General features: G+C 34.4%; 1 protein-coding gene across 3 annotated transcripts in view; it reads right to left on the reverse strand.

The window, feature by feature from the left end:
* The window catches only part of LOC126759050 (inactive dipeptidyl peptidase 10), a 380650-nt gene that overhangs the window by 159806 nt on the left and 193509 nt on the right, over positions 1–27335 (reverse strand). The window contains exon 1 of one of the 3 annotated variants that reach the window (XM_050473625.1): positions 16590–17537. The exons of 1 other annotated variant lie outside the window; for it this stretch is intronic. The gene's annotated coding sequence lies outside the window, so the exon portion shown is untranslated. Of the gene's footprint in view, positions 1–16578; positions 17538–27335 lie in introns of those variants that run through there. One more of the 3 variants, XM_050473626.1, reaches the window with a different exon arrangement.

The following is a 27335-nucleotide window of genomic DNA, read 5'->3' on the forward strand; positions in this document are numbered from 1 at the left end:
GATTACTATAGCATATAGCTTCCATACAAACTGAACACATAATTACTAAAAGAAATGCACCTGTGAAGGGTATATAGCTTCGGTGCCTCCGAAGTTAACGTTTTTTCTTGTTTTCCTCCTCTTTTTAACCCACAGCTAATATGATTAACTCATTCGCCTAAATAATTGAGCTAAATTGAATTATCGTCGAATTTTCCCGCATTTCCTGCAATTAAGCGCACGAATAATATTTAAGCGAAACCGCAAGCTTTGCAAGTAAATTATGGCTCATTTGCGGTTTTCACCTATTTCACCTATTTTACCGTTATATAAGTAATATTTAAGCGTGGCAGGAAACTAAATTTCGAAATCTAAAAAGTAAATCAGCGATAAAACCTTTTCGTTGAGCATAAGCAGTGGTCATTAATTGAAATAAAATTCAAGGAAATCTCCATTCACCGCAAAAATTATGGTGTGGGTGCATGCAAGTGGATTATTTGAAGTTTTAAATTAATATTATAGATGTTATGTGTTTATGTATGTACTATGTATATGTATAAGGCGTGTCTGCTAGATATGCGACAAGCTACTTTTAATTTCACGCTGTGAGTGGGAGAGCCTCCGTCAGCGTTGGTAAGGAGATTGTCTATATTTTAAGCAACCGATCAAACATGAAACGGGTCCAACTGCGCGCTATTGAAAGTTTTTTTTTACTAAATTGGTAATTTTTTCAGTTCGAGCGAAATTTGATGACCATAAGTAAAATAGTATATGTTTGTCAACTGTTTGCTTGCGACGCGAAAAGTACGTCCGACGATTTTATCATGAAAAAAATATAAAAATTGAACATCCATTGAAATCACGGCTACGGAATCGCTGAAAATGTTGCAGCAAGGCTTAAGGGAGTCTAGTCATGTCAGTGAGTATCAAGAAGTCTTTGAAAACTCACGTACCATTCTCTGTTAATGACCATAACATTGAAAAAATTAAAAAAGCAGCGTTTGAGAATCATCGCGTTGGCATCCGAGACATAGTTAAAGATTTCAACACATTTTGGTTAATGTTTTCGATATGAATCCTGTGGATGCTAGGCTTGTACCAAAAGGCCTGAATCTTTGCAAAAACGAGGTCGGGAAGTCATACACAAAAAGATGTCTGACAAACTAGCTGAGAACCCTAATTCACCCGACATATCTTTGCAGGTGACGAAATGTAGGTCTAAGAAAGCGACGTCGAAACTTCGCCACAATCTGGCGCCAACATCAAAAACACCAAAACTCAACAAGTGTATGGAAAATTTGATCGATAATTGGAATGCTCAGGTGTCTATTTTGAAGATGATAATAAATATTTTTTTTTAATTCCGTGAAAATTGTCAGTTAATGTCAAATACATCTATCTAATCTCTGAATACTTCAGAAGAATTCAATCAGTGTTCACAGGGTGAATAAAGATCAACTTTTACGTAGATAAGCATATTAGGCAAAACGGAAAATGAAAAATAAGCTAAGGAGAATGGGCCATGTTCGATCGGTTCTATGTATGTATAAGAACCACAAGCAAACTGTGAGCATCATATAAAAAAATGCTGCCAATACACTGACTGACAAAATTTTTATATCGACTCATTTTATGCGAGTAGTAGACATGGACCAGTCCGAATCAAACGTTAACTTGGAGTACATACAATTCCAATTCCTGTTAAAAAAGTCGGAACGATATTAAAGTTCAACCGTTCAAAAAGATTAATGTTTTGCACTGTAAAGCGTTATCATTATAAAGAGCATATGAAGTGTTTTTTCGTATATTAGTCGCTAGTCTCTCTTTGCGGGCGATTCGAACAAACGATTGGTGTAAATACAACGGATTGGCATAATTACATCGAGGTTTGAAGGAATTATAATTGAGGTACGGAGACTGCTATATATATTTCTTGACTTTTTTTAGCATAACATCATTCAGAACGTTTTGTCATTTAATCGTGAATTGTTTTATTTACAGGGAATTACAAAATTCATCTCGGCCAAGAAATGGAATTAACTCGTGAACATTTTCGTGCGATCATTTTTCACAACTTTCGACGTGTATTATCACGACAAGAGTGCATCGATGAACTAAAATCTTTGTATGGCTATGAAGCACCATCCTATAGCACTGTGAAAAACTGGTACAACGAATTCAATCGTGGCCGATGCTCGCTCAAAAACAAATTCGTTTATAAGATCGTCACAGATGACGAATCATGGATCTATGCGTATGAGCCCGAAACAAAACAGCAATCGACAGTGTGGGTCTTCCAAGACGAGCCAAATCCAACGAAAGTTGTTCGTGGAAGAAGCACAAAACTGGTCATGTGGCGACTGTTCCATTTGAGCAACGTAGGACGGTCAATTATGAGTGGTACACCACCATTTGTTTGCCTAAAGTTTTCGGAGAAATTCGAAAAACGAACAAGAGATGACGAATCATTGTGCACCATGACAATGCGAGCTCTCACACATCGGCTCAAACCAGCGCCTTTTTGACCGGCCAAAACATCGAATTGATGGGTCATCCGCCGTACAGCCCTGACTTGGCACCCAATGACTTCTTTTTATTCCCACACATCAAGAAAATAATGCGTGGTCAACGATTTTCGTCGCCAGAAGATGCTGCTGAAGCATACAAAAACCATGTTTTGGAGGTGTCAAATCAGAGTGGAAAAAGTGCTTCGAAAATTGGTTTGAGCGCATGCAAAAGTGTATAAATCTTGATGGAGAATATTTTGAAAAACAATAAAACCATTTTCGTTGAGAAATATTCCTATTTTCATTATTAGGCCAGAAATATATATAGCAGCCCTCGTATACATTAACTCGCAGGTTTAGCAACTAGATAACTTAGGTGTGGCTTTTATTTGTAATTTATAAGCATATAAATTATCATATAAGCACTGCTTCGTTAACGATTGTCTAGATTTGATAAAAGAACGCAGAACTTGAGACAAAGAACTCTTTCCAGATGAACACATTGTAGCTAAATCTGGAACGTATCATCATAATTGATCAGGGTAGAGAGTTTTAGATGCAGAATAAAAAACGTTAACATATGCTAATATTATATATCCCACAACTCATATGAAAACTCAATATTAGTAGTATGCAAACTTATATCTACGTAGGCCGTAGCATATAATATTTTTGTTGCAGCTGATTAAGCTTGAAGTTCTTTTTTTCAAGACAAATAGAGAGCGAAGGATCAACGAGCTCTATGGAGTTTAGTAGAGAGTTTGAATTACACGCCATACATAAAAATTTTGCATCGCACTTGTAGGTACAGGGTTTTCCAATACGAGTGACATGGTTTCACATTAATTGTTAAGGAAATTCAAATGCTTTTTTTTAGTGTGAAGGACAATCGTTATAATTAAGTTCAAAATATATCATTATTCAAAAGACCTCTACGACTTCTTTTGCAGGAATGAATTCGGTGGACCCAATTTTCGAGTACATTTTCGACTAAATCAAGACGTATGTCATAAATATCACCTTTAATAATAAGCTTGAAAATAGTCTGTTTATCGCTAAAAGCCAGTGACTTTTAATAACCCCACAAGAGATAGTCTAATGGTGTTAAAACACAACTTCTTGAAAGCCATTATACTCCACAATTTCTTGAAATTTTTGAAACTCCAAATTTTTCTCGCAATAATTCGGTTGTTGCACGTGCAGTGTGGGACTAGATGTTGTCGAGATCAGCTAATTCCAGTTGCAGCCATAGAAAGTTGGTTATCATTGATCTATACTGCTCTCCCTCGACAGTAACGTTGTCACCAGCTTCATTTCGAAAGAAGTACTAACCGATGATTACACCAGACCAAAAACCACACCACACTGTCAACTTAGGTGAATGTAATGGTTGTTCATGAATAAGTTGAGCATTTTCTGCGCACCAAAATCAACAGTTTTGTTTATTTATCGCACCACTCAGATGCAAGTATGAGGCTCATGAGTCAGTGAAGATGATTTTCTTGAAAAAAATCGTTATCGTTCTCAAGTTGTTCCAAGGAAAAATCAACAAAATCATGACGTTTAGTTTGAGTGAGAACAATTTGATACGAATGCAAGTTCAAATCCTTTCTTAAAATCTGCAGGTGGCTTGAGACAATTCTTGAGAATGTCTTGGAATCGACAAATTGCGGTCTTCAGCAACACTTGCCTGAACGGCAGCAATATTTGCATTACTTTGAGTGGTTCTTTGTTGTATTATCACTTTTTGAATATTTTGTAAAGAAAATTTACGCTCAAAATTTTCGACTGTTCGACGAATAGCGAGCACAGGTGGATTATTACGACCACAAAATGGCAAAAGCCACAGAAAGTTGTAATTGAAGAACGATTATTTTGGTAGTAAAATTGAATTGTCAATGATTTGACAACGTTATTCTTGCGCATACATTTTCATAATGAAATTGTAAACAATTCCTGTACTGAATACAATAAAAAAATGCGGATCATGGCATATTAAAAATGGCGAAAAGGCATTTAGAAATCATATGAATCATATTGGAAAACCTGGTTGTATTAACCATTAGTCAAAACATACTTTCTTGTCTTCACTCAGTGTTGACTTTTACACTGATCTGAATGGTAGAGTAGGAGAGTTGATATGTTTCAGGTTGCAACCGAATGGATAAATAATGTTATGAAAACCTTTGGCATGACGATATACGCGCAGAGGCTTGGAATAGCATGCGGTTGAAAAAAAAAATGACAAAATAATTTTTTATATTGATCTAGAGCTGTAATTGCATTCAACTTAGGTAGAGATACTACTTGCCTGGCGACTTATAAAAAATCCCAAATTATTATGTGGGTATAATTATTTTGAGTTGAAGTCAAGTGGTCTTAACAAAAAAATAATAATATGCTCTTATACAAATTCCAGATATGCTAAGCAGTTATTAATTCCACTGAAAATCATATATAGTATTTAGAGTGGATTCTTAAGAAGTCAGCAAAACAGTTCGCAAAGCCAAGCACTTTACCAAGAAACCATAATTCATAATTTCTGCCTGAGAAGCAAAACTAAGAGAATATTAAAATTGACTATAAAAATAATCACAGAAGCTGCGCAACATGCAGCGAACTACAGTAGAGTGCAAATGTCAGCATAACTTTTAGCAAAAAAAAACCCAAAAAAATTGCTTAAAATGTTTCTAAGAAAAACTGCAACAAAAAGCGCGCGTCAGTAAAAGCTGCTGTGGCACGTTCAAGTGGCTGCACGCGTGCGCTCTTCACACACACAATCACATACTTGTATAAAATATGTTTATGTGCTCATGTGCCAAGCAGCACGAGTCTGTAGTCTCGCCTTGAAGTTGGGATTATTCGCGTATAGTTTGTAGCATGTTCAATGACAAAAACAAATATTTGCGAAAATAATAATAAAGCAGATGAACAAGTATATCACATGTGATAGCTGCTAGTCGCCCCGCCATGCTCCACTTTCAGCCAGTTTGTGCTCGTTGCAGTCGCCGAGCCACTCGAGCACGTCTGCCGCTGTGCCAGTGTGTGGAGGTGCGCTTGTTGGTGCGGGTGTGAGTGTGTGCGAGTATTGCTGAACGAAAGCTTTGCACTTCGTATAAATGCAGAGCTGGCCACGCCGCCGCCGCTCACTTCCTGCCCTCGCAGCCAACTATTGGCGTTTACATTTTGTTTATGCTTTGTATGCACTCTCACTTATGCTTAACGGGATTTCCGTTCGCCGAAGCGCACACTTAATGGCGTTTTTCGTTCTCTGATTTCCGTTGTGCATTTAGCAGCCAGTTTTCGATGTTTTTTTAGTTTTCGTTTTGAGTTTTTGTTTTTTTACTCTACTTTGATTTGAGTTCACCGAATGTGGGTCAATTAAGTATGCAACTTTGCACAAGCGAATTCGCACTCAAACGCTGGCTTCTAAAACACTATTGTAACGTATGTGTGTAAGTGTGTGTTTTGTGCAAATGAGTGGGCTCTATTGTGTGTTGAATTCAAACGGGCTTCAAACCCGCGTCGAAGTTAAATTGAATTTCCACAGCAACCTTGCAGATTTCAGCTGATAAGCATTAGCAACCGCATAAAGGGTTGTAAAGAGAGACCAGTTGGTATTTAAAGAAGCCTTAAAGCAGTTTTTCACCACCGCTTGAACGTTTTTAACCACTAGTGACGCGTTAGAGATCTGGTTTTATTACATTAAGACAACATAGTTATTTATCTTTAATAACCTGTGGGAAGTTTTAAACACTTTTACTCTAAAAATATTTCTAAAAATTGAGACATCATTAAAATGAAGTAGCTTAAGTACTTTTTTATATTTTCTAGTGGAGACTGTCAAAAATACTTATGATCTTCATTATGTTGAGCTATGTAAATTTGAATGCATTGCAACGAGTGTCATTTTAGACGCTTACACCACCTTTACTCTAGTGTATTAAGCGCATCCGCAGAGATGCCGAAAAGTGCGCACCGATGCTTTTGCTGCTGTGGAGCTGATTATCAAAGACGACCCAAATAAGTCTATTCGACATCCCGCGCAACAATTGGAACATGTCTATACACTTCATGGAAGACTTTTCGCTAAGATTTGTAAGCTTACAAAATCCAACTCGCTTAAGAATTTAAGTCGAACGGATGATTTCGTCACGTCACAGGTTCGGTGAATAGCCCAAATCCAGATGACCTGAACCAAATGGATGCATTTGGAGTGATGATAGTCTACAAACCTTTGTTGAGACGCCTACAGCCTCAAAAAACCACTGTTTGCTGTTCTTTGTAAGTAAAACGTATAATGTGTCCATAATTCTTAAAAACGGAAGCCGGCCACAATTATACAGCCAATGAAGAACGCTATAGAGCCATGATTAATGATATTTTCGTGCCTGAGTTGGAGGGTCTTGATGTGGACAACCTTTGTTTCCACCAAGACGGTGCTACATGTCATAGACCCAACGTAACAATCATTTTATTGAAATCATGGCCATTTAGTAAGGCCTCCCAAAGATTTAAAATTTTCTTTTATTAATTATGAGCGAATGCAGACTTAGGGCTGTATCATCATTCTGCGTACAACTTAGTTTCATTAAGTTATTGCCAACTCTCTAAACTTTCTGAAGTATGGTATTATTTTAATGGTTTGTTTCTTAGCTTATGTTTAAACCACTGTTGAAATTTCTACGTAATACAACCTAACTCTTTGTAGTGTAAAGACAACCTTTCATAAGTCATTTTATATTTTGTGTCCAATAGGATAACTATATAATATCATATGCTCATACGTACGTAGTCCTTGCATATTTATTTGAACAATTTCTATTTTTAGAATCGCTTTTACCTAAGTTTGAATACCGGATGGATTTTCAAGCTAATCCGACTACCACCAAGGTAGGTTCAGATTAGAACCAGAAAAACCTCTGACTATAGTATGCATTGTTTGCTGACGTATATTATTGTGTACTGGACAATGAGAGATTGTGAATATTTATATTAGATTAGATAAGTAAGGGAGGATTGTAACGTGACCTAGTGTTTAATGTGCCTTCTTTTAAGTCACAACGGCTTAACTAGCTCTAGAAAATTGATAAATTCCAATATACTGCTAGGTGCTATTGAGGCGATGTGATCCCCATTTGAATCCTGCGTCAATAGACTGCTGTGCAGTCGATTAGCAGGTGTTCTAGTGTTTCTGACTCTAAGTCGCAGAACCGGCAATTCGCACAAGAAGCTAGGCCCATGTTAAATAAGTGCTTCTTGAGCTTACACTGGCCAGTGTAGAAGGCGACAAGTAGCCTGAGTTTTTCCCTTCGGAGGTTGATTACATATTTAAACATGCTGAGATTGTAACCCCGCATTAGCAACTTGGCATGGCGCATGCCTAGGAATTGTTGCCAACGCTTCTCCCTACCCACTGCTTCATCATTGCGAAGCAGCTTCTTTATAGTGTGTGGACCAAGTGCATTGAAAGGTTCTGGTCCTACCATATTGGTTGATGCTACGCAGCGGGCAAGCTCATCAGCCAGTTCATTTCCGGCTATACCTTTGTGACTGGGTACCCAAAAAAGGTGCACTTGGTTACGATCTGATAGATCTTAGTCGTTCTGTACACTCCTGTACCAATAGCGATTTGATGTCGTACGTAGAAATCGTTTTGAGTGCCGCTTGACTATCGCTTAGTATAGCTATATGTTCATTACGATAGTTGCGTTGGAGGTTTAACTCCACACACCGACTTATAACAAAGACCTCTGCTTGGAATATGCTCGGAAAATTACCCATAGGTATGGTTATTTTTGTGCGTGGTCTTGCGCCTCCTGTGCCAATTCCCTCCGATGTCTTCCAGCCGTCGGTGTACCACTTGATTGCACTTTCTTCTACTGTAAATGTCTAACAAACTGATTGAAGTTGTCAAAGTGAGTAATATCTGGAACTTACAAGAGAATTCGAAACTCATTTGGAAGGGTAATTGTTTGTTTTCTTTATATCAATAGGTATTACAAACATAATGAAGGTTGCTTTCTTAGCTTTCGGTGGCTATCAAATTTCATACTGTTTGATAGCCTGAATAAGCAATATTTAAGTAAATTTTCAAATAAAATTCATCTTCTGCTTTTAAAATTTGCTCCCCTGATTATATTATACATTAAGCTGGGTTTATTTGAACAGCAAAATTGTCTCCAACAATCTTTGGGTACATTTAATGAACTTTTAATGAACTTAGAATAAGCTTTAGTACTCCAATCAGCACTGTATCATCCGGCATCATCGATATACTGCTATTTTTGTTGTTTTTCCGTCAAGTATAAATAAATTTTAAAGGCTCAATGTAAGCAAATATATCTGCAATAGCAGCTTTTCTTTGCTTAATGTAAACATGTGAGCAAAAGAGCTGGCGGATCTTCTAAGGAGACCAGCAACAGTGCGCCATTGAAAACAAAAACTTTTTCATACATACATACCTTTAACTACAAACAAGGTCTGTCGCAAAAGAAGCAGGACTATTAAAAAAAAACAACAAAAAATTAATATTTCGTATTTCAATTAGCATTTCAAATGAGTGTTTAAGGACATTTTTCGTAATGCTCTTGTGAATATCGGTCGTCGCCATTTGGATAGCTGAAATGTCCTGAAACCAGTGTCCTTTCATGGGCAAATGAAGTTTTCCAAATAGGTAAAAATCACAGGGTGCCAGATCAGGTGAGTAGGGTGAGTGATTAATGGTTAATATGGAGTTTTTGTCAAAAAATCAGTAACAAGCGTCGACCGATGACACGGCGCATTATCGTGCAACAGGCGCCAGGACCCTGCCTCACGGTATTGTGGTCGAGCACGACGAATGCGTGACAAAAGACGCTTCATAACACCAAGGTAAAACACAGCATTAAACGTTTGGCCAGGTGGGACAAACTCTCGGTGCACAATACCCTCAGAGTCGTAAAAACAAATCAGCATTGTCTTTATTTTTGACTTCTGAAGACGACCGACTTCTGATCGTCACAGAGGTCCTCGCGACCTTCTTGGAATCGCTTAAACCACTCATGCACATTACTACGGGATAGGCACTGATCACCATAAACTTTTTTCATCATTTGAAATGTTTCAGTAAACGTTTTCCCAAGTTTAAAACAAAATTTAATATTTGCTCTTTGTTCAAAATGCATTTTACGACCGATGACCAAAAGCTGCTGTCACTTTTTGATCGATAACATCGATTGTAGTTATCCAATTGTCTTAAAATTTTTACGAAATATCAACAAGAGATCAAACTTTTTATTTCATGTACCCACCAATAGGTGGCACCACCAGAAACAGTTATATTTAAAAAGTTCTGTTTCTTTTGCGACAGACCTTGTATATCATATGTAGCATTTCAATACCGCCGACAGTTGGAACTTTAAGTCAACTTTTGCACACCACCAAATTAAAATGTCATCAGACGTGACTCGACCGTTAAGCACATAGACGCATAAGAGCTCATACTTGCTCAGCGCAGAACTCGCATGACAGCAGTCACGAGTTTTGCTCAAAGTTGACTGTGTACTTTTTCAAAATTTTACAAGACTTGATATGTGCAGCAGTTGCACCAACACATGCACATGCAGAAATTATAAAACTTCCATGAATATACTTTATAGGAGTATATGTGTAATTAAGCGCCCAACCTTAGGCGGGGTCATTGCCATAGACGGCGGCATGTCAGTGTAAAGTTTTATTCAAACCCAATTGTTTCACCATGCAGCGCTGGCGCTCATATGCTGCTCGCTTGCCGGGCGGGTAATAAAAATGTCAGCGACAGCAACAAAAAAAAAAAAACAACAAAAACAGCAACACATGCCGAGTGCCGAGTGCCGCGTCGGTATCACAGATTTGCTGGCACGTGTTCCACATGAGATTATGTGGAGGGCATATTATTTTGCCCTCATACACACATACATGTATATGTATATGAGTAGACATGTGTGTTTGTGTATGAAAAACACAATTAAAGTTTATAAAAAGTAGAAAAAAGTCCTCACCACGAATGGGAATTGCCCGTAAGGTGTCCCGTCCCGAGTTCCACATAAATCTCTGTAAAGAAAATAGCAAGCAACACCACAACAACAACAAATAAAAAGTGGTCGTAAAGCGCACACGCAGTTCGCTGGGTGAAAGGTCAGCTAATCTCGCTTTGATTGTCGCGCAACTGTTTATGGGTGAACTGAAGGAAAAAGTGAAACTCAAAAAAACAAAAACAAAAAAAATTACAGATCTTGCAAAAAGTAGACTCAAAGCAATAAAAGCATGCTGCTTTCCGTTAGTTTTTATTTTGCTTGCTGTTGGCAAAGCATTTGTAATGCAAACGTTTTTCAAAGGCAGGAATACATACTTACACATAGCCATACATACACATATATGTACATACCTACATTCATATAGCCCCATCACCTATATCAAACGAGAGCCAAAGGTTTGCTACAAATGAGCCACGTTGAATTCGAGCCGGAAAACCGCAATTTGACAGGGAAATAGTGTTGTTGTTGTTGTTGGTGTTTATAATGAGCGGCATCAAAATTCAAAGCACACAAAAATTCAAAAATACTCGAGGTTATGCTTACAAATTCATATTCAAACAATAATATTGTATACACACATACATAGTCAACATACAAATATGCATACACACATTCAAAAATATATATATACATATGCATACATACACATATATTTTTATTCATGAGGCGCTTTCTATGTGTGTCGCTATAAAAGGCAGCCTCTAAATGAAAACTCTGTAGGCATAATAGCTAGGAAATAAGAATTTCACTTTAAGTAGCCTGCTTTTAGGCGCACTCAATGGGTATGCAGCAGTTTTTGTGGCTTGCAGTCGGCACTTGACATGTGACAAGCTACAAATATAAATAAATTCGTAATATTTTTGAGGAAACATATCGCCTGCGAATATTATTTTCAAAAGCGTAAAAGCGACACGAAAATAATGCTTAGGCAGTGATTACAAATTAATGAGGTAAACATAACCTTGGCGTAGTCAAGTGAAAACAATTTTTGCCTCATTTTCAATGGCTTAGGTTTCAGCAATGCTAATTAAACTGTGAGCAGTCAAAAGCATGCAAGAAGCGCGTATTTGTGATTTTCTTTCATGAATAATATACAAAGCACGTTTTTTGTTAGTGTAATTCTAATTCATTTGAGACACTTTTTTATTGAACATTTTCTTAGTTAATTGGTTTAGTAAAGCTTTTCGATAAGAACAAACGCGGTCTAAGGCTGGACGCAAAACCCAGCAGTAGAGAGCGAAGATAACACTGGTCAACACTGTGTTTGGTACACGAAATTTGTAATGGTGTTTGTTAATGTTGGTGTACCATCATTAACAATATATAATTATTTCGTTTCAATCCTGCATATTTTCCTTGCTAACCTCATATATGTGATACTGCTAAACAAAAACCCAGACATAAACCATTTGCTATACCAATGACTTGAACCGAACCAAAGGATCATTTAAGTGATTGTTATTTTTGTTTGACTCAAATAAAAGGCATTAAAACCGTTTACAAACACAGTACCCAGTATCAAAACTTGTCTTCAACGAACAGACCCTTCCAACATCGTGGCCAACTTCCTATGTCAAAGCCTCTAAATTGAGTGGCAGTGGATTTATATAGCTGAAACAGAAACTTTCCAAACTCAGCGAAGAAAGAATTAAAAAAAAAATAATATTTGTAGGTCTATAAATACAACAACTGATAAAGGATAAGAACTTTGAAGAACACCTGTTTGATCAGGAAAAATTCTACTGGCAATGTTTTGTGAACGTTCCCCAAAATTTTCTAGGAAACCATAAATTGGAAAATTATAAAGACTTAATAATATGCAATAAATGCCAGACTATTTTCTGGCATGCTTTCCGACAAATTGCTATTAATGACAAATAAGGCGAGAGATATTCTATTATGACATTTCCCTAATGGAGAAGTGCAATCAAGGAAAATGTAGCCCAGGAATGCCTGAAATTTCTGCGAAAAGTTGCGGCGACTAACAGAAGGTTTCAAGACCGCAGCATACTCTTGTAGAACCACCAAAGGTAATCTGGCGACAGACGCCCAGAGCATACTAAAATTATGGAGGGAACACTTCTCCAGCCTGCTGAGTGGCAGTGAAATCATAACACCAGGAGATTCTCCAATCGATAACCTTGGAACAGACGTTCCATTGCTCGACCATGAAGAAGTTCGAATAGCAATTGCCCGCCTGAAGAACAACAAAGCGGCAAGGGCCGACGGATTGCCGGCCGAGCTATTCAAATACGGCGGTAATATACTGATAAGAAGCAAGCATTAGCTTCTATGTAGAATATGGTTGCATGGAAGCAAGCCGAACTATTGGAATTTAAGTGTGCTCTGCCCAATCCACAAAAAGGGAGACCCCACAATCTGCGCTGACTACCGTGGGATAAGCCTTCTCAGCATCGCGTATAAGGTTCTATCGAGCGTATTGTGTGTAAGATTAAAGCCCACCGTCAACAAACTGATTGGACCTTATCAGTGTGACCTTAGCCCTGGAAAATCAACAACTTACCAGATATTCATAATGCGAAAAATCTTGGAAAAGACGCGCCAAAAGAAGATCAACATATACCTATTCTTCAACGAAAAAGAGTTGCCTTTATGTAACTTTGTCTGTGTAAACTGAAGTTTAGCAATACCAAAAGCTCTGTCAGATTCGAGAAGTACCTTTCCCAGCCGTTCGATACCAAACGAGGTTTCAGACAAGGCGACTCCCTTTCGTGCGACTTCTTCAATCTACTTTTAGAGAAATTATTCGAGCTACACAGCTGAATAGAGAAGGTACAATCTTCTATAAGAATCTACAGCTGCTGGCGTACGCCGATAATATCGGTAGATTATCGTAAGAAACTTAAAAAAGAACTGCCAGAGGCCTATTAGTATCAAAAATAAGTATTTCTTCTAAGTTAAGCAATAATTTCTCAAAAAGTTGTTGACGTTTATACTTTTTGCGAAAATATGTGTTTTGATGTCGCAAGTAAACCTCACGTGTATATTTTTTCTATTACATATCGTGTTTTGGTGACATTTGTCATTTGAGAAAAAGAGTTAAATTATACTAAAGCAAAGGATCTAGAATACAATATAATTTTGCTCTAAAAACCGTCCATATTTCATTGTACTTCAATAAGTGCGATCAGCCATCTAACCATCTACTTCAAGAATATCTTATATATCATCCCATTTCTTACATTCAGAACTGATGGCTAAAGTTAAACAATTATGTTTCAATTTTTTGGGTAGAAAAATTTTTTGGAAAGAAGGGAAATCCATAAAGCTATTTATTCTTGTTAAATATTATAAAAAATTATGCTTATCATTTTGCTCTGAATATATTATAGATATTTAGTTGCTTATGACTAAATCTCCGACTGTAATAAGTTAGATATATACTTAAGGCTGGTTTGACAGCGAAATTGGGAGACAAAAATCAGCCAAGACGCCGCAATCCTCACAAAAGTAGACCTAACGTTACTTTGCCAGTTAGGTAAGATAGTGATGACAATTAATCTTGGGCTGGTGGAAAAATGTATTACGAACAATTATATAAGGAAAAAGTCGATTTTGAAAAATTTTGAGTAGTGCCTCTTTTGTATTTAGTGTGCGATATGTCAAACCTGGTCAACCGGCCAAATAAAAAGTAAAAGCGGATATCAGTGGCTTTAAGGCAATGCTCTTCGTTAGTTCAAGAAAACATGTTATATTATGAGCTTCTAAAATCAGGCGAATATGTAATGGGGAACGCTACGGACAATATCTCAGCAAACTGAAGCGATCGATTGCCAGAAATGAACCAGAGTTTGCGACTAGGGAAGAGGTAATCATTTTACGTCATGAAACATTCGGCCTTATATTGCAAGAACAGTTGAAAACTATTTGGCGAACCACGGCTGGGAAGTTTTGCCTTACCCGCCTTTTAGCGCAGACCTTGGTCCTTCTGACTAACACTGGCTCTAGTGGAAGCAGTACGCCCTCACTGGAATAGCATTTATATAACAGTATCGAAGATTGTATTGGTTCGAGCTTGATTGTCAGGATGGGATTCCAATATTTTGGGATGGAATTCACAAAGTGGCAAAAAGATGGGAAAATGTTACAGATTAAGATGGAGAATATTTAGGATGATATTATTGCATATGATTTACTGAAATACATTGTGATAAAAAAGCACGCGGAAATTGTAATTAAATTCCCGGGTAAATGAATTTTCAAAGAAAAAAAATATATTTTGCTAAGTTGGTCGGACTTCCTTCATTACTATGCCAAATGTGAGCGCGATCTGTCAACCAGTTTGATTGCAGCAGCTGCTTAAATCGATATAATTCAGGAGTTCCTTGCAGTTATTGCAATGGAATGATGAATGAATGAAAGGGCTTAAAGTAATTCAGTTTTATCAAAAACTCAAGTCTACGAGTGGTATGAAGCCTTCAAAGACGATCGAGAGATCGTTGAAGACATGCCTGATGAAAATATTAAAAAAGTGAAAGATATTCTGTTTGAAAATCATCAGACAAACGTTAGAGAGATGACAAGAGAGCTACATCTTGCCAGCCTGTTCGAATGATTTTGGTGAATATTTTGGGTATGAAACGAGTTCTTGCTCGACTCGTCCCGATAAAGTTGAATTTTTGTTTTTAAAGTACCGTAACCGATGAGTTTGACGTGCAAACACGTCAACAACCGTTGGAATGGAGGAAAAAAAAGAGCTCAAAGCAGAAGAAAAAAAAAAAACACGCCTAAGCCGCTTAAAAATCAAGGTTGTGCTCATTATTTTTTTCGATATTCGTGGTTTGGTAAGGTCTATAAGGAGTTGTATATTTCTGTATTGAGGCGTTTGCGTGAGAATATATTTAAAAAACCGGAATTGCGGGAGAAAAATTTATGGATTTTACGCGATGATAATGCACCTTTACATCGAGGTAAGATTGTGATCGAAAAGACACAACCGGAAAGAATATCATCGACCAACCACCGTATTTCACAGATTTGGCTCCGAGTGATTTTGACTTGTTCCCCAAACTGAAATTGCCGCTCCGTGGAACCCGTTTTCAGTCGCTTGAAGAGATAAAACAAAATCCACAGAAGGAGCTGAACGGCATCCCAAAAAGTACTTATGAAAAGTCTTGAGTGTATAAACTCAACACTTTAATGAGAATTGTTGAAAACTGAACTGAATGTTGTTGCAAAATGATTTTTAAAAACGCATAACCATATAATTTTTTTCAAATATTTTTTGTTTAATTTTTTATTAATTTTTTGCTATTTTTTATTTGCGAGCGCATTTTTTATTCTCTCAGCACTAGTGATTTGTTGTTTCAGAAATGTTCCTCTCATTTGTTTTCACCAGCGTTGTTCTATCTTTAAATAAATCGACATGCTTGTCATGTACTCTGGGCAACATTATCGCCAGACAATAACCGCAGCACTTCACAAGGCAATAACAACGAATCCCTGTATCGAACACACGCGAGTTGAGTTGTTGTCGAAGAAAATCGCAAATAAATCGAAGGGATCAAAGCGAAGTCGTTAAAGAAACACGCGTTCACATTAATATGTGTGTGGTAATTTTAACTTTTATCTCAACAGCAATACGCGTGCAATAGCAACAGCAACAACTGCTGACAATGGGCATGATTACAATTGCACAACGATTTTCACGCGTCAATTGAGCGAACACAGGCAGTTGAAATTGCGGTTTCAGGACTATTTGTATGCATGTGTGTGTAAATATATCTATGTGTGTGTGTGAGTGTGAAAATAATTGAAGCCGCGGCGTGGTAAAAGCCATCAGCAGCTCATCAACTGTTGATAATGGCAGGCGCACACATATACATTTTAATTGAATTTAAATTTTGGAGGATTTTTTTTTTAATTTCCGAGAAAATTCAAGATTTTCACTTTTTCGAACATTGAAATTTTTTATTTTTTTTAGATTTTCGTTAAATTTAACACTTGAGTTGAATACAAATATCGCAACTGCATTGATGAAAATTAGTTGTTGAATTTAAGAAAATTTTAATCACTTTCAAATTACCGTTTTCTTAAAGCGAGACTACGAAAGCAGTTATTTTTTGGGTGTTCCACTTGTTCAGCATTTTTTCACTTTTTTAATAATAATTATATTTTTATTTTATAATTTTTTTTTCTTTTTCAAATGAAACTGCCACAATTCGTTTGCGTCCTGCACGCGCGTACCACCGCCGTTCTGCCGTTATGCGTGCGCGAAAAGCAAAAGCTCACGAAGAACTGAATCACGCAGAGCATGCCAGTTGCTCGAAATGCAATCTCCGGCCGCGGTGCTGTGTTGCTTTGCAACGCACGGCGCTACGGCAGGTCGTTGAACAGCTGTGCGTGAATTCGCCGCAAGCTTTCGTGGGAGTGTCGGCTACTTGTGGAGCTTTTGCGCAATTTCACGTTTAGTCAATGCGTTATGTGAGCGAGATGATGGCTGAGTGGCCAGCGTATGAGCGGCGTCGAGTCACGTGCTGCCCGAAATGCACGAGTCGCAGCAAGTGGACGAAGCTGCGTAGCAAAACAAAAGTGATTGGGAGTAAAAAAAAAAACGACTTACAATCCAACTGCAGCAGCGCAAGCGGCGAAAGAGCGGTGGTTTGCGTGTATAGAAAGCGTGGGCGTGAGTGTGGTTAATACTAGAATTGTTTGTATGTATATGTGTATATATGGGTGTGTGTTTGTACGTGTGCTTTTGAAAATCGCTGCGAATTTCTATGCTTTCAGCAGATTTATGCCTAAATTATGCGAAAACCTCGTGGGGCAAACGCGATATCAAGCACTTATTACTGTACTTGTAGAGATGTGTAAGCATGTAAGTGCATGGTTGAGTCTATATTAGAGCGGGTCGATTTTTTCTATAAAATCTCGTATGCGGGAATGTTTTACGAATCTTTCTGCAAAACTTTGGCTTATTTTTTTAATTTTAATATATTTTTTTAAATTTTTTTTTCATTTTTTTTTTTATTTTTTTTTAATTTTTTTTTTTTTTTTTTTTTTTTTTTATTTTTTTATTTTTTTAATTTTTTTTTAGTTGTTTTATTTTTTAAAATAATTTTTATCATTAGTTTTTGTAATATCCTAATGAAATTTAATTTGTAAGTGCATTGTGATATTTTATTGATCATTTATCGAAACCGGACAGTGCACACAATTCAAATGTATATTTCTCATACAACCGATTATTAATATTTCTCCAACTTTGCCCAAAAAATTGTATTTAAACGATTCGAAAACGCTTTCAGACTCATAGTCTCTTAGGAAAAAGTTGTTCAGTAAGAGCCGTAGAACATATCGCTCACACGCGATTTTTTCTTTTTTTTTTTTTTGGGCTTCTAGTAAATCGACCCGCTCTAGAATATACATATGTCTCTAAATGTGTCTGTATGTCATTGGCATAATTAGCTTTGCTTTTGTCGCATTGTGGCTTTGCGCGAAATTTTACTTTTTTTTTGAGCTCAAATAAAAATCAGCTAAGCATGGAATTGCTTTAGCAGCTCAGATAGTGAAGGCCTCAATTTTATTTTGACAGGCAGAATAAGTAAGCTAATGAAAATTTGGCTAATACTTGCTTACTTTTAATTATGGTTGCATATGCCAGTATAGGATCAAAGTAAAATTGTCTTGTCGCACGGATTTTAGTATTTTGCATGTATCACGTATACGCCATGGAGGTCAATGTGAGTTTAATAGGTGTATATAAATGTTGCGTATACGCCAAGGTTGACATATTTGTAATTTTATTAAAGTTAATGCTACGTTTAATGTTACGATTTAAATATAATTTAAATATAATGAATTTAATTAAATAAAAAATAAAAAAATATAGAATTTTAAATAATATCGAAGCTTCACATAAATGACATTATTGCATATCTTACAGTATTGGAGTTGATATGCGCTAAAATTCTGCATTTCAACAATTTGCCATTTCGATAAAAATTTCTTCAATTTTCGTAAGAAAATACTATATAAAAACACTTCATCAATTAAAAATTATATTTTATCATCTTTTTCACTCATTTTATTTAAACAAAAATATTTGTTCCTAAGAAATCAATGGTCTCTCACCGAAATCCCGCCACTACCCTCCTATTCACAGCATTATGCGCTGCTTAAAATTGAACAGAGCGTTCATGAAATATACCAAAAGAAGGAAAACAACAACAACAATGCATCCGTAAGCATACAACGTAGTTATAATGATTTCGAGCGATAACTCTTGTGCTGTCGTTTGCATATAAAAATCGCAATAAAAGCGAACAATGCTTGAAGGAAATTATAAAATATAAAAAAAAGGAATATGATAATAAAAAGAAGCGCCGCAAACGGAAAATACACTAACCAAACGCATTGTGTATGCAATACATTTTTAAATTTTTATTAAAATGTGTCTTGGCTGGCTGGCAAGGTGTATTTAGAATTTTTTAAATAAATGTTTAATATTTTTAATAATGCTGCGATGAATTGCTTTCAAATATATTAAAAATATCAAAATGATTGATAATAATTCTTGGTTTTACGTATACAGAGCAATTTAGGAATTTAATCGAGTCACATTAAAAATATTCAGAAGTTAAGGGAAACTTCCCTGAGCGGTAGTATTTTGATTTCAGCTTTCGAATCACGGAAATGTCTCACGTTTTCCTAAATTTTTATTGTATTTATTATGAAAAAATATTTCCCAGCGATTTTTCTGGAAAAATGTCTCAAAAAAAATTTTTTTAACAACAGATTTTCCTGTTATCATTTTAACTGTTTCAAATGCAATTTAATCCTTAAAAAGTTTCATCATCCATTTATCGTTTGATAAGAAAACAACCCCGCAAACAGCTTTCTTCTCATCGAGGGAGAATTTTGATAGAAAAATAACTTGCGTTGCTGATGCTTTAAGGTGTTGCATGGGATACAGCGTTGAGAACTTGTGCGTTCGAGGACTAAGGTTGACAAAATTTCTCGAGAATTACTTAGCCGATCTTCCTGAAATTTTACAAAGGTCTTTAAGAGTTGTATCTTAAAGACCTGCGTAACACTTGGATGAAAGATTTTTTCTCGCTTATTTTATTTTATATATATTGGAAAAAAATTTACCGAAATTTTAATTTTTTCGTGAAAATTTCCGCCATATTTTAAGTTTTTTTCTTTGTTCAAGTTCTAAGTTAAATTTTTAACTAAAATACTATTTTTTTAAATTTTAGGTGATTCTGAAAGGAGTTATCCTGTCAACGCGGGCGAATTTTTTTCTGAGGGGTCACCGGAAATGGCTTCGCAATGACCGAGTTTAAAATGCTTTTTCTTAAAATTTCAGAATTTCTTTGTTAATAGTGTATGTTTGTAACAATAAAAAATTTTAATAAAATATTTAATTTTTTATATGAGAAAAAAATTGTTGAAAAAATACTTTTTTTACCCGAGGAGACCCATGTAACTAAAGGATCACAACAGGGTGAAAAATTTTAAAATATTATTTTATTTAGTTTTCCTTTAACTTCAATGTCAAAGTTGAGCAGATATTTCGAAGTAATCGCTACCGAAATTTTTTTAAGTATTTAGTAAAAGTAGCTTCTGTTAGTTCTTGTAGCCGGTCTCAAGTCACAAAAGATTATTTACCTTTAATTCAGGCGTATGAACATCCCACGATGGCACTAGTTTGCGGCCAAACCACCACCATTTACTAAAATAGCAAAAACATCTGTTCGTGATGGCACTTTTTTGAACTAAAATTCGGCATCAAGACATCTCAAACACCCCACAACCCTCTTGGCACATTAATCGCAAATTTTTCTTTTAGATTTGTTGAGATGTGCAGTTATTGACTGAGATGGCATAGAGAGATTTGCTTACGCTCTGCAAAAAGTCACCTGTGTTGGAAGAATCTGAAACTTAGTAGTGAAAAAATAAAACCGAGGAGTTGAGAAAGTGCTGAAATATGGGCAGAACAAATTCTGAAAGCTTCTATTAAATTAAAAATCATATTTCTTTTTAAATGCGCTTTGTGCATGTGTTTTTGTTTCAACTCATTTCAAATAATATATAACTAGGCATCAAATGAAAGTATAAGTTTAATACTTATCAACTTCACTGCATTCGTTCACTTCTTACATTTGCAAATTCCGCAATTGATGCGAATAGTGTGCCATGAAGAGGCACCGTTATGTAAATAAACCATTCGACTATAATGTGTGCTTGTTATGTATACGTAAAAAGTCTTTTTATCAATAAAAGTAATTAGTCTGTGTGTGAAAGTATAATTTTAATTTGTGTTAATTTTTACAAGGTAAATTTAAAGTTGATTAAAAGTTAAACTAAACTTCCACTGATTAGGAAAACTTTTTTAAAATTTAATGGTTTTTCATTTGATTTTTGTTGTTCTTAGTGCAAAATGCGAAAAACTGAAGAGATTCGAAACCTAATTGTAGAAGATAGGAAGAAAGGCAAAACATACGCAAAAATTTCTGAAAAATATTCTATTTCCATCGGAGGAGCAAGAAAGATTTTCGAAAACTTCAAAAAAAGGAAGACATGTAAGACTCAGTATGGAGGCGGTCCAAAGGTCAAAATATCGAAACACGTTGAGCGTCTCATAAGAAGAAAAGTTGTAATTAACCCTGAAATTTCATGCAGGGAGTTGATTGAAAGTTTAAATTTAAATCTTTCCGTCAGTACAATGCAGAGAAAATTACGATCATTTGGTTTGAAAAATTATGTCGCAAAAAAACGACCTATGTTTTCCATTGTGAATAGGAAAAAAAGGCTGGAGTTTGCAAAACGGTATGTAAACATGCCAATCACATTTTGGGACAAAATAATTTGGTCCGACGAGTCCAAATTCGAGCTCAAGAACTCAAAAAAACGTAAACGAGTTTGGTGCAAAAGTTCTGATCGCTTAAAACCACAGTGCATACAAACAACAGTGAAGCATGGAGGTGGGTCTCTTATGGTGTGGGGATGCTTCTCTAAATTTGGTGTGGGCAACTTGGTAAAAGTCGATGGAAGAATGACGGCAGCTGCATACGTGGACATTCTAAGCGAAAATTTGACAATAAGCGCGGAAAAAATGCATTTGGGGTCGTTTATTTTTTAACAAGATAACGACCCCAAACACACGTCCCGACTTGCAACTCACTTTTTTGAAGAAAACGCAATCGAAAAACTGAACTGGCCAGCTCATTCGCCAGATTTAAACCCGATTGAGCATTTGTGGGCAATTTGGACTTTAAAATTCCAAAAAGTAGCCGCACAAATTTGGCGTCCTTTTTCTTAGAGGTGAACCGCCAATGGGTTAATATTTCGTCGGAAATGTTAGAGAATTTGGTTCGAAGTATGCCCAAACGTCTTCGTGCAGTTATTCAAAATAAAGGTGGTAATACCAATTACTAAATTTCTTTTCAAAAGAAAATTGTCCATATGTGTTGCCAATTTATACTTTCATTTGACGACTCTTGTTTTAGTATCAGGTTTTCAAATAAAAAATAAAATATTTTTCTTTCGATTAATGGAATAAGATTTACTTTACATTTTTTGTTATCCATATACGTTAAGAAATAGAACAATATTGTAGGAATTACTACTTATTTTTTTAAATAAATCTAATTGAAATAACTACTGTGAAATTTATACTTTCATTTGACGCCTAGTGTATACATATATACAAGTAAAATTATGTTTTTTATTAGTAACACACTACCTTTTATTAGGTTGTCAAAAAAGTCTTGCGGTATTTTCGCTAGTTGGCGCTGAAAGTGCGTAGTTCTAGTCTTATTCGTCGCATCGAGTCATGCTATACCTTTTTGGGAAGCTCATTTCACGCGCTAACACGTGTTTGATTGATTGCCATTTCTTTTAAGTCGTTCGTGAGTTATAGCGTCGCAAACATGGAGCAAAATGAAGAGAAAATACGGCATGTTTTACAGTACTACTACGATAAAGGCAAAAATGCATCTCAAGCAGCCAATAAAATTTGTGCAGTTTATGGACCCGATACAGTTTCCATTTCCGCCGCACAACGGTGGTTTCAACGTTTTCGTTCTGGTGTAGAGGTGGTCGAAGATGCGCCACGCTCCGGAAGGCCTGTCGTCGAAAATTGCGATAAAATCGCTGAATTGGTCGAAAGAGACCGGCATAGTAGCAGCCGTAGCATCGGTCAAGAGCTGGCCATGAGTCATCAAAAATTCATTTCAATGTCAATAAAAAAAAAAAATCAATAAAAATACCGCAAGACTTTTTGACAAACCATTATTTGTATAAAAACTGTTTTTTATTTTATTTAATAAAGATTAAATCAATAAAAACTGATTGAAAGATTTTTGAAGAACGCGTGGTTAGTAAGCGAGGTGATAACTCCTAATGAATTCTAAAATAACGCTAATATCAAACGGCATCGCTGTACGGGGCCGCTTAATGCTGAAATATAATGCTTATAGTGTGCTGAATAGAATGCTGAATTAAAGTCTCCAATTCGACATTATGATGTGTCACTTACATATTACGTGCAACGACTTTTCAGACAGATCAATTGTAGTATTAGAATATTTTAGCATACTATATTATAATACTATATCTAAACTGTCTGAAAAGTGGTTGTATATATTATACTATGAATATTTTAAGAACATCTGGCCTTTATTGTCCTTATATATTATTTTCAATAGATAATGGCTTAGTAAATTATTTTGTTGTTATTAGTCTGCGTTTAAAATGTTTTGCTAAATTGGCTCTAAGGCCATCAATGATCGTTTTGATATAAATTTTTTAAAATCAGCTTTGTGCATAGCACTTTTTTCCGCATATCTTGATATAAAAAAAAACACCCCCAGTAATTCTCAAGTCAAGTTCTTATCTTGCGGTTATATTTATTTATTTCATATTCATATTTTATTCGATGTTTGTTCTATTTCCGTACGTTTATCAACACAATGCCGCCGGGCTGAAATTGCTCCTGAGATAGCAACAGGTTTTGTCGGCTTTATGGGCTTTGCGGTCCGCCAGCTTCGCTTCGTCGGATTGCAACAGCAATAAGCGGCTGAAGTTGACATCTGTCGCTGTGCGCTTTTCACTCGCTTGACAGCGCAAATAAGACATTTTACTGTCGTTTCGCCGTTTTTATGCCGCTTCATTGAATTCCACCGCCTTCGCTCCCCGATTCCGCGGCAATGCTTTACGTTCTTGACAGATATGCGATGCTGGTATTTTAGGTAGTTCGTTAGCAGGGTAGGGAGCTTGCCGATAAGAAAGTTCAACGAACGCGGTTAAACGCTGATTGTTTGTATGAGTAAACGATATTATTTAAGTAGATGTCATAAAAGGCGCATATAATGACGGAATGGAATTATGTGATAGTGTGAATGTATGCTTGTGTATGTGCGGATTAGAATCCTTTATGTTGCTTTGAAATAAATAATCGTGTCGGGTGGAATAGAAGTATATTAAACTTTGTTGGAATTAAGAAGAGTACAAGAAAGGACTGAAGAAAACTCATTATATGTCGTTTTTGTTATTTAAGTACTCTTTTCTTTGCTTTTCGGTAATAAATCAAAAGACTTAAATATATACATATATTTATACACCAACAAAACGAATTTTTATAAAGGCAGACCAAGCTCAAATCAAGAAAAATAAAATAAAATAAAGATGATGGAGAAGTATGTGACACATTGATTGAATGTGTGGAAGTATTGTTTTGATATGGAGCTATGATCCAAAAAATAAATTTTGATTAAGTAAAAAAAAATATTTTAATATTCCGTAAAGAATATGCAAAAAAGTTATCGTTTCTTCATATATCGAAATCTTCGAATCCGCAATCACCTGCATTTTAGATTTTAAAAAGGTATGATTAATTTTAACGATTTTAAATGCCCTTTCACATGTGTAAAATCATTTTTGACGGTACATACACTGCACTTTGGTTAAGTAAAGCATTTTCTAGATTCCTTTAAGTTTAGTTTTAGTTTTAATTTTAATTTTAATTCTGATTTTAATTTTAATTTTAATTTTAATTTTAGTTTTAATTTTAATTTTAATTTTATTTTTAATTTTAATTTTAATTTTAATTTTAATTTTAATTGAATACGAATTTGGATTTGAACTTTTATTTTATTTAATTTTTAGTTCTACTCTTCATTGTTATTCTTTTATTAATTTTAATTTTGATTTTAATTTTAAATTTAATTTTTTTTTTTAATTTTAATTTTGATTTTGATTTTGATTTTAAATTTAATTTAAATTTAAATTTAAATTTTTTTGATTTTAACTTTAACTATAATTTTAATTTTGATTTTAATTTTAAATTTAATTTTTATTTTTATTTTAATGCAAATTTAAATTTCGATATAAATTTTTATTTCATTTTTTTCAATTTAATATAAATTAAATTAAATTTAATTTTAATTTTGATTTTAACTTTAACTATAATTTTAATTTTTATTTTAATGCAAATTTAAATTTTAATATAAATTTTTATATAATTTTTTGTAAATTTAATTTAATTTTAATTAATTAAATTATATCCTTTTGACAGTTTTACAGTTGCTAAAAGCTTTATGTTAAAAAGTTTTAAAAGCTCTTTCAGCAGAGCCCGTAAAGCTTCCAAAAGTTAATTGACAGTGAAACAACGGAAATTGTATTAAAAGCTAAGCTTTGATTGGAAAGAGTTTTCGAACACTTTTACCAGTGTAAAAGAGAATGTTGGAAGCTTCCAGTTAGTACAAGAATACAGCAAACAAAGCTCTTCCACTCGTACTTTTATCGCAGGATATTCGTTTCGACTCTACGTCTCTGCTATAAACATTTCAAAGAAAGACTTATAGTTACTCAAAGCTTGGTTATAGTTACTTAAGCTATAAGGAAATTATTAAAATTGTTTGCGAAAAAATGGCACAAATCGTAATTATAGAAAAAAACAGTAATTAAAAGAAAAATTATTAGATAGAGTTATTTGAGGTTTTAATATTATAGCATTTACATATATAAAAATGCATTTACTTTAATTTTTTGCATTTCTTATTATTCTTTTGAAAATTAAAGTAAAAATATGTTATGCTGTTTATATATTTGAAATATATGTATGTATGACTGTAAGCCGCTGATAATACTATATTTTTTTAGAACGCTACTCTCAATTCATATCCGCTGGGGCACCTATGCGGATGAGTAACATTCTGAAGTGAACAAAAAGTAATAATTTTATTTCTTTGTGAAAATGGAATGCATTCATGTGTTAATCAAATAAAAAATATCGCTTCACGATTTTAAAATGGCATTTTTGAAAATTTGTGGATAACTGATTTATCTCAGCTCTTGTGTGGACATTCACTGATCATGGCAACAGCTTATAAGTAATCTGATTTAGTACTAGTGACAGTTACAGGAACTATCCTGTGCCAAATTATAATTACTAGAAAGAAGAAATATGAAAATTTAGACTTTAAATAAAAGAAAAAAAGAGAAACTTATTTTTCTTAAGAATATCCGACTAGTTGCTTTACTTCAGTAAGACAAGTTCGGCACTCAAAAAAGTTCTTGAAGAAGAAAAACTATTTGCAGTTGTTAGCTGCTATTTTCAGAAAAAACTTCAAAACCTCAAAAATAAAAACTAAAAACTGCACCACAAACTTCTCACACTGGATTAATTCATCATAACATGTCTGTGCAGCCACAGAATTTTTCGAGAAAAACTTTACTCATCCGAGTTGGAAAAACTAATACTATAAGCGTATTAATAATATAGTAAATTGCACATATATCAAACTCATGCTTGCGCTTAAATGCATACGTACTGATCCCTGAAGAAATCGTGCCACAGCTATTACCTCGCTGCAACAAAGCCATTAGGAAAGTTGGCAAAGCAAAGGGAAAGTTGTTATTACAGCACACAAACAACAACAACAACTAGTGAATTGCTGCAGACGTTTCTGAGTTTCAACACGTCGCTGCGTTACGTGCAATTTGCGGTGCAAAACAACAATAACAATCGAAGTGTGCTAACGCAACAATGACATTGAGCTTGTGTGGCAATGCACTGAAGCGGAAAAGTGTGGTTCAAAAGCGAGTAGAGTTGGTGCTTAATTTTAATTTTATTGCATCAAAATTTTAATTTACTATGCATTTTAATTTATTTTCAATTATAATTTTAATTTTATTAAACTTAATTAAAATCTATTTTCTTTTTAATTTTAATTTTGATTTTGATTATGATTTTAGTTTTAGTATTATTTTAATTTTAATTTTAGTTTTAATTTTATTTTAATGCATTCATTTTCATTTTAATTTTAATTTTAAGTTTAATTTTCGTTGTAATTTTAGTTTTAGTTTATTTCAATTTAAATTTAATTTTACTTTTAATTTTAATTTAACTTATAATTTTAGTTTTAGTTTTTATATTAAATTTAATTTTAAGTTTAATTTTCTTTGTACCTTTAATTTTTATTTATTTCAATTTAAACTTATTTTAATTTTAATTTTCGTTTATTTCAATTTCAATTTAAATTTAATTTTACTTTTAATTTTAATTTAAATTATAATTTTAAATTTAGTTTTAGTTTAATTTTAATTTTAATTTTCGTTGTATTTTAATTTTGATTTTGATTTTAATCTTAATTTTAATCTTAATAATTTTAATTATATTCAATTTAATATTAATTTTAGTTTAATTTTGTTTTAAATTTAATTTATAATTTTATTATTAATTTTGAATTTTAATTTAATTAAGTTTTGGTTTCAGTTTGAGTTTTGATTTTAATCTTAATTTTAGTTTTAATTTTCATTATAA

This window comes from Bactrocera neohumeralis, chromosome 5 (genome assembly GCF_024586455.1).
Source record: "Bactrocera neohumeralis isolate Rockhampton chromosome 5, APGP_CSIRO_Bneo_wtdbg2-racon-allhic-juicebox.fasta_v2, whole genome shotgun sequence".
Classification (NCBI taxonomy): domain Eukaryota; kingdom Metazoa; phylum Arthropoda; class Insecta; order Diptera; family Tephritidae; genus Bactrocera; species Bactrocera neohumeralis.